The sequence below is a fragment of the Diadema antillarum genome, unplaced genomic scaffold (assembly GCF_040938485.1).
Source record: "Diadema antillarum isolate AM-2024a unplaced genomic scaffold, OU_Dant_1.0 seq00000217_RagTag, whole genome shotgun sequence".
Taxonomy (NCBI): Eukaryota; Metazoa; Echinodermata; class Echinoidea; order Diadematoida; family Diadematidae; genus Diadema; species Diadema antillarum.
This window is the reverse complement of record NW_027271272.1, coordinates 2,180,181-2,192,525: the sequence shown is the minus strand read 5'-3', so window position 1 is coordinate 2,192,525 and position 12,345 is coordinate 2,180,181. Positions and strand designations below refer to the sequence as shown.

General features: G+C 38.3%; 2 protein-coding genes across 3 annotated transcripts in view; both read left to right on the top strand.

Annotated features, from left to right (window-relative positions):
- The window catches only part of LOC139729121 (uncharacterized), a 295,278-nt gene that overhangs the window by 88,748 nt on the left and 194,185 nt on the right, over positions 1-12,345 (top strand). The window lies entirely within an intron of this gene.
- The window catches only part of LOC139729119 (growth hormone secretagogue receptor type 1-like), a 223,050-nt gene that overhangs the window by 76,968 nt on the left and 133,737 nt on the right, over positions 1-12,345 (top strand). Inside the window, exon 1 of one of the 2 annotated variants that reach the window (XM_071640048.1) lies at positions 5,268-6,052. The exons of the other annotated variant lie outside the window; for it this stretch is intronic. The gene's annotated coding sequence lies outside the window, so the exon portion shown is untranslated. Of the gene's footprint in view, positions 1-5,267; positions 6,053-12,345 lie in introns of those variants that run through there. 2 annotated transcript variants of the gene reach the window in all.

Sequence of the window (12,345 nt, the reverse complement as noted above, 5' to 3'; positions counted from 1 at the left end):
ATGATTACTTAGCCCAGTAATCATTTATAGGAAAAATTTTCCATTTCCCGTTTCCCTTCAATAATGATTGATCTTGTAAACTGCCCCCGGACACAATTTATTCAAGAGATTTCACATTGGAAAAAAGACCCAGAAAACTTGAAGGTCGTTTCTTTTTCTTTCTTTTTTTGTAATTTAAGTGACAAGCATTTCATGTAATGGTTTCAAATTGATTGGAAATAGTTTGGAAATAGTTTCTGTTCCCAAGATAGTCTCCGGTATACACATTTTCAGGTATATGTGTCGATTTACAGAACACACTAGAAACAGTTCGAGGTCAAGCCAATTTTCGTTACTATTCACTTTCAAACTACGTCTTGATTAGTTGATTTCCGAGTCTGCCTCTAGACATGAATGTCTTCATTGCGTTAAATCACCGAAAGATTTGCCTTTGACTACTGCCGCTTTTTCAAGAGCACTCCATCTTCTTTTCCTTTCCTCGCTTTTGGTCATCTACTTCTCGACTTAAAAGAATTCAAAGGAGCTCATTATCGAAGGCCTCAAGCTTTATGGCATGCACAATCATGTCGTAATAGGAGAAAAAAAAACAGAAAGCGAAATCTGTGTCTTGCTTCATGCTCACTGTACAGGTGTTAGTGACGCTTGGGATTTTGAATATTCATTTTGTAATTGTAGACTCCCTGGGTTTCACGGCCGGCACAGATTTGATGCGGTGGGTGTGAAAAATAGCGCGCCATACATGCAACTGACAACAAAAACGGGGGAAATGTATCTCAAGTAGGTCTAAATGTCCATAAGAAGCTTTCTCCCCCCCCCCCCCCCCCCTTCGACGAACCCATTATTTGTGGCTATTGTTTTATTATGAGTACGCGCTGTACTGCTGACCGTAATAATGGCGACGCACGCAGTTTCGTGCCTGTATTGGTTGCTATGCAGGCGCACCTATCCCCCTAAATCCTTGCTACTAGCATCGTATGCCAAGTTTACTAAATCGCCAAGTTGTTAGGAACGAAGAGAAACGAGCGCCCCTAGGCCATGGCAACAAATCTGGAGAAGCATTTCCATTTTTTTTTTCTTTTTGTATAGTTCGTCCTGAAAACACAGGAGCGCAAAAATAAAGGATTGTGATAATGATAGTCGTATTTTATGACGCAGTCAACATGGTCAAAGGGATGTTTTGATGTTCCATCAGAAGGAGTCACAACCTTTTGATTTTACGGATTTGGATGCTTCAAAATACATACACAGGCCTAGAAACCTAGTTTTGATTGATACGCATGCGAGAATAATTGGAAATATTTTCGCGGGTGATCTTACTGTATTGTATATTGCACGTGTGTGCCCATTTGATAAAGCAAATCTATTTACGACTTTCGTAAAGATAGCCGATCAGTTTTAGTAAAATTCCCGAGTCTGTCCTTACGCCATTTTCGAATTGTGTATATGTAAACTATATTATACGAACTCTATCTTGTATGAGCTATTGTGCTCTGAAGGTACAATGCAGATTTGGTCGATCAATTATCATTGTTAACATATCGGACCAGCTTTATGCATATCTCATGTAAGATTGATGCCTATCAGCATGATGCAGTGTCATAAAAATAGGTATTAGGCTGGGATATATGCCGGAGCATAGGAGGATAAGCGTAGGATATGTCACTTGCAGCCTGGATTTGTTTTTGTTTCTTTGTTTGATGTTTTTACATGAAATGCAATTCGATGCTGAATTATTGCCTCTTACCATGGACCTACATGCTCTCACAGTTATTGAACCGTTCTACATCAGCAATTTAAAGCAAATGAGCGAAATTAGTCTGTCATGAATATTGCCGTCGGTGCAGTGGCAGACCCAGGTGCGTGCCCCCCCCTTTTTAAAGAAAAGAAATAAAAACAAAATGAAATAATAATTATGCCTATATTATTATTATTATTTTTTTTTTTGCTTGTCAGCTGAAACTCCGGATGAAAATGCCTGTTCGGGCCTGTTTGTTTGTTTGTTTGTTTGTTTGTGTTTTTTTTTTTTTTTCTCAGCTGATTAAACCCGGGAGTGGCACCAGAACTAAAAACTGCTTTGCGCCGCCGCCCCACTCCCTTTATGGAATTCCTGGATCCCCCCCCCCCCCCCCCGTCAGTGTGTTGATGTGCCATGTAGACTTGATTTAGATGTCTTTTAGTTGGATGGCAATCTCTTTGGCAATCTGCAAAACCTTGCGTCCTCAGAGCGTGCCATGTCTAACAACAATGCATGCATATACGGACTCGAATGCTCTGACGTTTTTTCCATTGTGCGAGACATTTGCTTGAGCAGCTCATTTGCTAAAGGGTTTTTGTGTGAAATATAGTTGTGTGTGTGTGTGTGTGTGTGTGTGTGTGTGCACGCGCGCTCGCGCTTGTGGTACATGTATTTGCTATCTTGTCTTTATAATAGTACATGTATATGAAAAAAATGGATATAAAGGAGAAAGTAAGGGGAGAAGGGGAAAAAGAACGCGAACAATCAGTGAGGATTTAACGTAATTCAAGGACTATATAGAGAGATATGAAAATAGTTGACTGAGGCTTTCATAAAAGAAAAAGAAATTGATGCTTTGTGCAGAGTGGATAGGATAATTACGTTTCGGCTTTTTTTTTATACCTGTGCTATGCATTACGAGCGATATTGATCAGGCGCAGGGAACTTCACCGATTGAATATACTCGACAGCACTTTCCCTAATGACAAGGCTCACTTTGTTGGCATAAAAAATAGAGGAACATTTGAAAACGATATATAATATTTATTTGATTTGTATTATTATGCTGCTCTTAAATTTTGTCTGCATGGGCTTTGCAAAGGATGTGCACCTACAGTAGAGAAATTACAATTCTCCCTAGCACTTGCATTTCCATTAGACATGTAGACGCTGGCTCAGGCAAATTAAGTTGATATATTAGAAACGAATGGTCCCTTGGCATTAGACGTATCCACGTGATAATTGCTACCATGCGAGCCTAATGTTTTTCTTTGAGTGGTTCGGAAATCATTTTCAAATGCCCATTAGGCGTTTTATCGTATCCTTTTGTGGTATTCCTTTTCACATGTTGTGTTCATCTGCACCCTCTTTGGAGAACGAGGTCTTTGGTTTAGTATCATCAGCATCAGAGTGGGTCTATTTTCAACAGAGCCCCGTTGCCCCAATACATTGAGTTTGTTTGAAAAAGAACAGAGCAGTGAACTTCTTCCACAGTGAACGTATTCATGTTGAGTTTTAATTCGCATTTTCAAATTGGACAAGATGACGGCCCAAAATGGCATCTAGTAGCCTGCGAGCTGTTTTCATGGACAACAGGCTGTGCTTTATTTAGGTTACCGACAGCATTTAATGCCTGGTGCAATTTTGTAACTGATATGTGCACATGTTTCCACGCGTATGCGTGATCGTCGACTATGTGAATTTTTGTGGAAATAAACAGAAACTGAATACGTTCCGAACGTCAGAAGCTGTTAGGAATAATTATAGATACGCATAGATTCGATATTAGTAGTCCGTCTCACAAAGCTCAAAGTGTTAATATCTGGCAACGAAATAAACCTGGCAATCAGACCTTAGGACTTCTGTATTATTTTGAAATCGACACATATTCATAACAAAATAAAATCAATTGACAAATTGATGACTGAGTCAAAGAAAGAGGGAGAGAGAGAGAGAGAGAGAAACATTTGGAAAAGCTCTCTGAAAGTATTCTACGGACATGGACATTTGGCGGACAGTACTTCTGTAGACTGTGAAAGTCTTGGCGCCTGTTTAGCATAGTTACTGCCAGCCGCTACATTATAACAAGGACACGGTCTTGTTTTTCGTGTTTCCAGAGTGACGCAAGCACGAGTTTTACGGGCGCCCGTCGGTCGAGATTTGTTCTGATATGCACGATGGCAACACACACACACACACACACACACACACACACACAAACACACAAACACATTCACAAACAGGCGAAAAACAGCAAATCGGTAGAAAAGTTACGCTTGGTATTGGGTTAAAATGCTCCAGACGTGTTTGTGATGACGAGACTTTTGCAAAAACCGCCAAAAAGACAGAAAGAGAAAAAAAAAACCACACACACCAAGAGTGAAAAGTCAAGGTCAAAATTTAAGAAATATATCATTTAATCAAGCGTGATGAACAACATAGCATATCATCGTCATTGAATAATTTCGTACCTGTGATGAGCATGGAGTTAAAGATTCAGGCTTTATTTTCAGTTAATTAAATAATCTTTTGCAGTGCCAGTTATCATGTTTAGTGTCATGGTGCCAATACGATTTATTTCTATTTTTCTTAACAAATAAACTTGTCAGTATTTCTTTAAAAAGAGATATGAAATAAAATTGCAGTAACATGTTCACGGAAACGTGCATTGTAATTGCCAATTATATGATGCGATGTTCGATTCTTTTCTAATCATTTCAGACAAATCATGATAATAATGATAACAATGACTATACAAAAGTGACTGTGTCCGTACACAAATATAGCACAAACAGTGCATCCCCATTCCTATGCAGTGACGCAACATCCCTCACTTTTATAAATAATGTGAACATTTGATGGTTGATTGTTCTGCGATGCGATGAAAAAAGAAATGATCAAAATGAAGTGCCGCACACGTGAAGGAACAAGTCATCAAGTCATCAGTATTAATATTCTTTATTAATGAGAAGATCCCTCCAATCAACAAGTTAAATCTACGAAGTTATACCAACGCCACTAAGCACAGAACATACAGGAACACATATGACTACACAAACTTGCACGCACACACACACACACACACACACACACACACATGTATACACACACACACACACATACTACGTTTGCCTCTCTGCCCTTAATTCTGCAAGTGCACGCCATTGGCTCGAAAGTAGCACCAAACCCTGCCGCGTCGCTGGTTGCCATCGAAAAGGGGCGTGGCCGACGTTGTCTCTATATCACTCCATGCTGTCCCTTCTCCTACGCCAATGCCCTCATACAAGATATATCTCCGCTACTGAAGATCGTTCCGACCGGCCCATTTAACTACGGACGGATGGCGAAAGCAGGCGCCGCACCAGTACCTGCCGTCCGTAAATATGCGTTTGGTGCGTCGTGTGCGTGTGTGATGTGCGGTTAATGAATACACGCGTCGTGTTTTTATCAGCCTCAGTAATGGAACACAAAACCACAGTTCAGCTCTTCACTCCATTGGAATAACTACTGTTCCTGCCCATGCAATGTTCCTTTAATCGCTTGCACAGGTGCTGCGAAGTTGCGCCCCACTCTTACGCAAGTCACCAACTGATGTTCGCGGCACGAACCAAGAAGTGAAACCTCTTTTTCTACCTTTGGTTGAAGTCAGTGAAACTAAAAAGAAACCTGCAGAAACAAACAAACAACATTAGAGATCTACTTTTGACGAGTATGACTGTTGATGTCCAGTTGCCCGAGATTTCTCGGTAGATCGATAGAGACTAAATCCGTTCTGATGCTGAAAAGGAAATGCACTGTCTCCTTCAATTGCCTTCTTGAGCTACTGTCCTCCTCGTGGAATTAAAGAGAAATAAAACGTCAAGCACGAGGAAGGAAAAGTTCAGAATTAGCTGCAGAGGTGATTTTTGTTTTAATCGAGTGGAGGATTTTTAATCGCGTTCGTGTCTTCAAGTTATGCTTCATCTTTAGTTTTGATGAAACACGCTGTGTAAGTGACAGGTGCAATCCGTCCAAGCTATCGACAATAATGTGCGTGATACCCATTTTATGGAAGTAATTTACCACCGTAACCAGTGGGTCCCAAGACGTTTGGTGCCGGCGTGATTACGCGAGGTATCCTTAGATGTGACATACACGAGTGATACTATTACAAAGAGTCTCTGTTAAGGAGTGCACATTTACCACACTCGGATAATAGTATTTGGCTGCTACACTGCTGGATATCTTGATTTCAGTAATTACACGAGGGGGTCGAAATTTGTGATTCACCTGCTTTGGGCGGAGATGAGATATTATGCCTTACTTCAAATGAAGAAAGTAAGTCAAAGAAACATTTTATGCCTTTATTTGTTTGTGTTTCTAGTCACATTTGTATTTCTTTTTCTCTAAGATCCAGCGTCTTATGTTTTATGTTAAGCAAGTTTCATATTGACGAAGTTCCGTATTCGTTTTCATATGATAGACCTTGTTTTAGATTATCACTTTTTCACGGAGTACAATAAAAAATACAACCTCAGTTTCGAAATAATGTTGTATATCTTTGTATCTAGAAGCATCTAGGCCCACAGTAACATGGAACTGTCAAAGTCATATTGACAGGGGGGAAGAAAATAAAGCGGGAATACAAAGACTACCTCGATTTAGCAACCAGACAACGAAAAAGAAGGGTTTAAAATCGCCAGTTGTGGTTTGATATTATGCTACAGGGCTGCGGTCGCATTTGATGCTACTGTTACAACGTGTGGCTTCTGCGTTCAAGCGATGGAGATGAGTGTGGAAAAAGATAGATAGAGGGAGAGAGATAGACATACATACATACATACATACAGACAGACAGCCATAGAACGGGAGAGAGAAAGAACATTATATTGATGTATGTGCTTTCTCTCTGGGGATATTGTCTTGATCAGCGGTTTTAGAACGTTGTATCTCACGAGTTGGCTTCTGTTTTTTTTTCTTTGTTTTGTTTTGTTTTGTTTGTTTGCGATTTGGCTTCAGAGCTTCTGCCATATAGGAGCGGCAGGTGGCATAGAACCCCCGAGAATATCGTTTCTACCTGGAGAGTCGGTTCCACAGACAATCAATTGCCAGTCAATAGATAACAGAAATGTGAAGCAATCCGTGGGATATCGGCGCATTTAGATCACATCGCTCTCCCTCTGTGCGTATGCAAGGTCCGACTCGTTTTCTTTGCCGATCTTCAAGAAGGATGTGCAATTGATTTTGTAACGGTGAAGGTTGAATGCTCTTTTAGTTTTACGAGTACGAAGCTGATGTATTTTCCTTTTCTTGCTGAGCAAGAGCTACCTTGTATGTCATAACATATATGATTTAATTATATATAGGTGAGAGTAAGGAAGAGGCGGTAGACGTAGCTTTTGAATCCTCACAATTTGATTTTAATACTCGAGCTTTCGGGCCCTGCCCGTTATCAAGACTGAGGAAGAAATCGGATAAAACACAGAACATGGATATTGTATACAAAAAATATAATAATGATGATCAAGGCAATAGTGAAAATAATAACAACAATGATAGAGTATTAAGCTCGAGTATTAAGATCAAATTGTGAGGATTCAAAAGCTACGTCTACCGCCTCTTCCTTACTCTCACCTACACACTACTAAGATGCGACGACCCAGGGGTATAGCAACTGAAAACACACCTTTCACACTATATATACATAATATATAATAGAAATATATAATATATAGTATATAATGTATAAAATATGAAATATAAGATAGACATTCGTAATATATAATGTATTATTATTATATATTACATATCCCCCTGTCGACATCTTTGGTAGATCGAAAGAGATACGTGTACACTCCATTCGGGCATCAACAGGTCCTTAGTAGTTCAGCTTCCAAATGAAAGCATTCATATCTACTCTAGACGCACTCACTGTGACACTTAATTGCGCTAACCTCTCCGGCCATCAATAACACCGACGGGCCGTTGAAATGCGTAGAATGAATTTTGGTCTCGAACAGGATAGAAATGTGTAAAGTCATCTTCTCTTTAATAAAGGGATTACTGTGTGCCTGGTTAGGCCTACTCCTACAAAACCCATTGATTGCAATAACAATTCTTGATTCATACGTGGAGGCCCCTATATGAAAACATAATTACATCTGTACGTTAGGATAAAATGTTAAATTTTTATATGTGCCTTGCGTAGATTATGTCAGTTTCTGTCAATCTCAGAGGATTCACTCATCGATTTTATACGTTGCCTGCCAATATTGTACGATGGAACACACACACACACACACACACTCAGATATGTACATAGCCCACATGAATTTTATCTGGAACACTACCACTGTAAACTGCCTGCACTGCACACCCAAACCAGTACGCTGATACACCTCATGGTGGACTGTACTATAGTAGAAGAAGAAGAAGAAGATGTATATATATATATATGTTTATATATTATATACATGTACATATCATATACATGTATATATATATATATATATATATATATATATATATATGTATATGTATATATGTATATATATAGAAGATAAACAGAAAGGCAAAAAAAAAAAATCAAAGCCAGAACTTGAAACCAGTAAATAATTGGAACAATAAATCCATTTGCAGGAAAATAAACTATCATCCTTTACCAGCCAAATAGAAAAATGAACAAATAGCATGTCATCATTTTTGGCAATGAATGAGGAAATCTCATGTGATTGATTTTTTTTTAAGGAACGTAGGTCCGACTAAGCGTGTTTATGAGAGGCAAACCATATACTGTACGCCATTATACAGATTCGTTTCCCTTTTTAGTATTCTTCCAAGTCAATATTCATGTATTTTACGTCTTTTTTTTGTTCCTCTTTGTTTGATCATGTTTTCAACCTGTCGATTTATCTCCAAGCCAGAAGAAAAAAAAAACTAAACTAAAACAAAAACAGATGGATCAACAGCTTCAGCCAGAAGCGAGGGGAAATGGATTTCTTTTTTCACGTTCACTTTCCACAGTGCATTATATGATAAATGTCTTAGATTATAATTGAGTGCGTGGTCAGACGGGCGCATTATAATGAGAATCTCCGAGACTTTGGAGAGCTTTCTTGTGTAAATGCAAAATTGATGTAAGCATGGGCTCCAAATGCCACGATCATCGAGACCTGTATATTTCTTCCTTTTCCGATTGTGTATGGAAGCGGTTATATAAGGAAGAAAAGTTGTGTTTCCAGTGTTTTTCCTCATCCAATGTGAAGCTTCGTAAATATGACTCTATTTATTCAAACCTCTAAATTATGCAAAAATTTGAAAGAAAAAAAGATAATTAAGGAAATATGAAAAAGCGTATAGATTGACAGAAGAGTCGTCGATAAATACCGTGAAAATGATACAGGAGTACTATGTACCGTTTATTCCATGATCATCGGAATATAGAAATATTTGCCCTCCATACTTCTATAATGCTCTTCCTTGCGACTCTGTTAGAATGGAGTGTTAAATTTCCTTTAATCATCTATTAGCAAACATGCTCTTTTACTGTCGAAAATGCAATAAGAATTATATCCATTGTAATGATTTTGTTCTGATGACCCTACTAAAGAGGTGAAGGACGTAAGTCGATACCAAGTAAATGATCACGAAGAACATGTTTGTTTTGTCATAGATATCTTTTGTGTGCAAGCCAATAGAGCAACGTGAGGTGATGGAAGCTTCATCTGAATTTAATTCAATTAAATCAATTTTAATTCAATTCAATTCAAGTCAAGTCAAGACAATTCAAGGCTTATTTCAGGACAGAAATTACCGAAGTATGCAAAGTAGTTGACGATCAGTGAAATCGATAACAAACAAAAAAGTCTTTGAACGAAACAAAATGTTGAAAGAAACATACATCAAGCATACAGAGGGGGTAGGGGTGGGGAGATACATAGCTGTGCCACAACGTAGGGTGATGCCGTCGAGACTATATGGCACAGACTCTGCCCCAATTCAAGGGAGAACACTGAATCGATATTATTAAGCCTTAATCGTTTACCGACTCACCTCAACAGCAACGGAGATGAGTTGGTGCGTCTAGCGCATGATACACATGAAGCAATTTGCAGTGTTGTTTTACTGCTTAGTGAAACGATGAATATTTCACATTACTTTGATGGGTATGCACTTTAGAACAATCAGTGTGACTTTCTTTTTTAACATTCTTAAAGTAAGCCCTTTTTTTCGCGTCCGCCCTCCACCACCGTATCATACTTGGTCAACGAAATGAACGATAAGGTTGTTCGGCATTGCGACGTGATCATGGGTTTCCCTTAAGTCAAAGTAAGAAGCGAAAATCGACTGCCAAACTTTTTTTTCTTTGTATAGACTTATGAGGAGAAAAGAAATCCATCACCCCACCCTCCAGTTACCATGGTTACGGCGGTTGATGTTATTAGGAGTATAACTCCTTCCTGGCTAAATGGAGGAGAAGAGTTTGAGGGCGCGTGTGGCGGCATTTCTTGTGAGAGGGTGATACTTTTAGCTTGGAGTCGCCCCAGGCCGTAAGACGTGGGGGACAATTTGAGATGGATTGAGTGTTTGTCATTGTCATCATCATTATTCTTCTTCTATTTTTCACTCTTCTTTATTTCAAGTAAACTTTCGTACTTTTTTTATCAGCGCCGCTAGGGAGTACAGCGTAGGTTTTTTAACGCATGTGAAAATTGAGAGATATGGAAAATTAAAAGAACATAAAGTAAAAACGTACTCATGACAAATCATGTGAATATATGGACAGAGAGAAAAGGGATGAAAGAATGCATCGTGAAGTCCAAACTCAATCTATTTTAACCCTATTCCCATGTGTTTGCGTTATCACTTTGTGGTATATTGCGTTACTAATTTCATCTAGCCGACGTAGCTGGCAATAAGAAGAATTGAAGTGAAAGATGTGTCTCTGTATTTTCATATTTCAGAGGAATTTGCCCACAAGTTAATAGTGCATTCGCACGAGAAATATGACGGAATAACCTGAAACTTATTGGAGATCGGGGGCGGCGGAAGAAAGAAAAGATGAAATATAACACGAATGCGCTAGCTTTTGTAAACAGGTTGACGCCACCAAAGCACTTGATTGTTTCAAGATGCATAGATCACTTTTCACATTCAAACACCCACTTCTCTAGCCGTGAAGTTTCACCTATAAAGTAGTGATCGTCTCACTTACAAAGAAAGAAAAAAAATCGACACATCACTAGCAAAAGCTACAGGAAAGTTATAAGATATTGATAAGATTATTATAGTACCATTTTGAATAATTGTTTCCATTTTAATTTTTTTCCAAAGATATATGATGTATTATGTTCCTCCTGATTTCTTTTTAGTTAAAAGGTATTAAAAGATTGGTGTGAAAAGCGTCTATATAGCAGATAAGCAAAGAATTGAAGTTTTTGATCTGAAGTTACAATGAAATCTGGCGTGTAGGCAACTATGTAAACTCAATAGGTCAACAAAAAAACACAATGTAATCAATGTTATGTTTCATGAAATATCTATATTTTCGAAATTCATCAGATTCTGATATTTTGGAAGAGAGACAATCTAGACATATTCGATTTTCTAGCAAACATAATTATTCTCATCTGGCATCTGTTAGTCTATTTATGATAACGTGATAATGAGTGTGAAAGTGAGTAAAAACTATGCCTTCTGTCTACCCATCTATTTTACATGACTGCCAACACTCATCCAATCAAAATCGGAGAGATCTTTGAGAGAACAATCAGGGAGATACTTCTGCGTTGCGTGCACATCAGTTTATGGGCAAAAGTAATTTCCAAATAAGAGAGATTTTCATATTCTCTTATCAGGACACGGAAAAAACATTCCAGTTTTCAGGATCCTCCTGCGAAATAAGGAAAACCATAGCAACTCTGACATCATTTAATTCGGAGATGAGTGAAAAAAAGAAATCGCCTTGACATTAGCGAAGAGAATAATATATTGTTTGTTTGTTTGTTTATTAAAATAAATATATTTATTCAGGATAAGAAGTTCAGCAAAAGCTGTTTTACAACAATGTCCTGTATCAAAATACATATAAAAACAGTCTCATACGCAGTTTCTAATGCAGTGGATTTCATGCAAGTCATATGTAAATTGAATCGAATTAAATTTATGAAATTAAAAATTATATAACATTACTTTTGTCGGAATTTTAATGACATGATCACAATGTCATTACCTTTGTTAATTATGGTTAATGTCTTCGAAAATGTGGAAGGCTTAGAATTGTCCTTGCACACCTCTGTCCTCTCATTCTGAGTAGAGTTTGATATGTTGAACACGGCGTGATGTTTCGCTTTAAGCCAGCGCACATCCAGGCACGCTGTCTGTAGCTCCCCTTTTCAGCCACTGTTACGTCATAAAAGGTACCGTTAGGGTTTTCAACGCAATCAACCGAAGGGAGATAATATGATGAAGTTGAGTGTATTCAGATCATATTCGTTGCTCGCTGTGAGACTTCATCTTTGCTGGAATCGATATCTTTGCTTCAATTCATATCTTTCGCTTCAATTCCTTTCCGACAATATACTCCCATGACGTTGAAACAGTCGACTGTTCACTTTTGTGTGTGTTCCGTT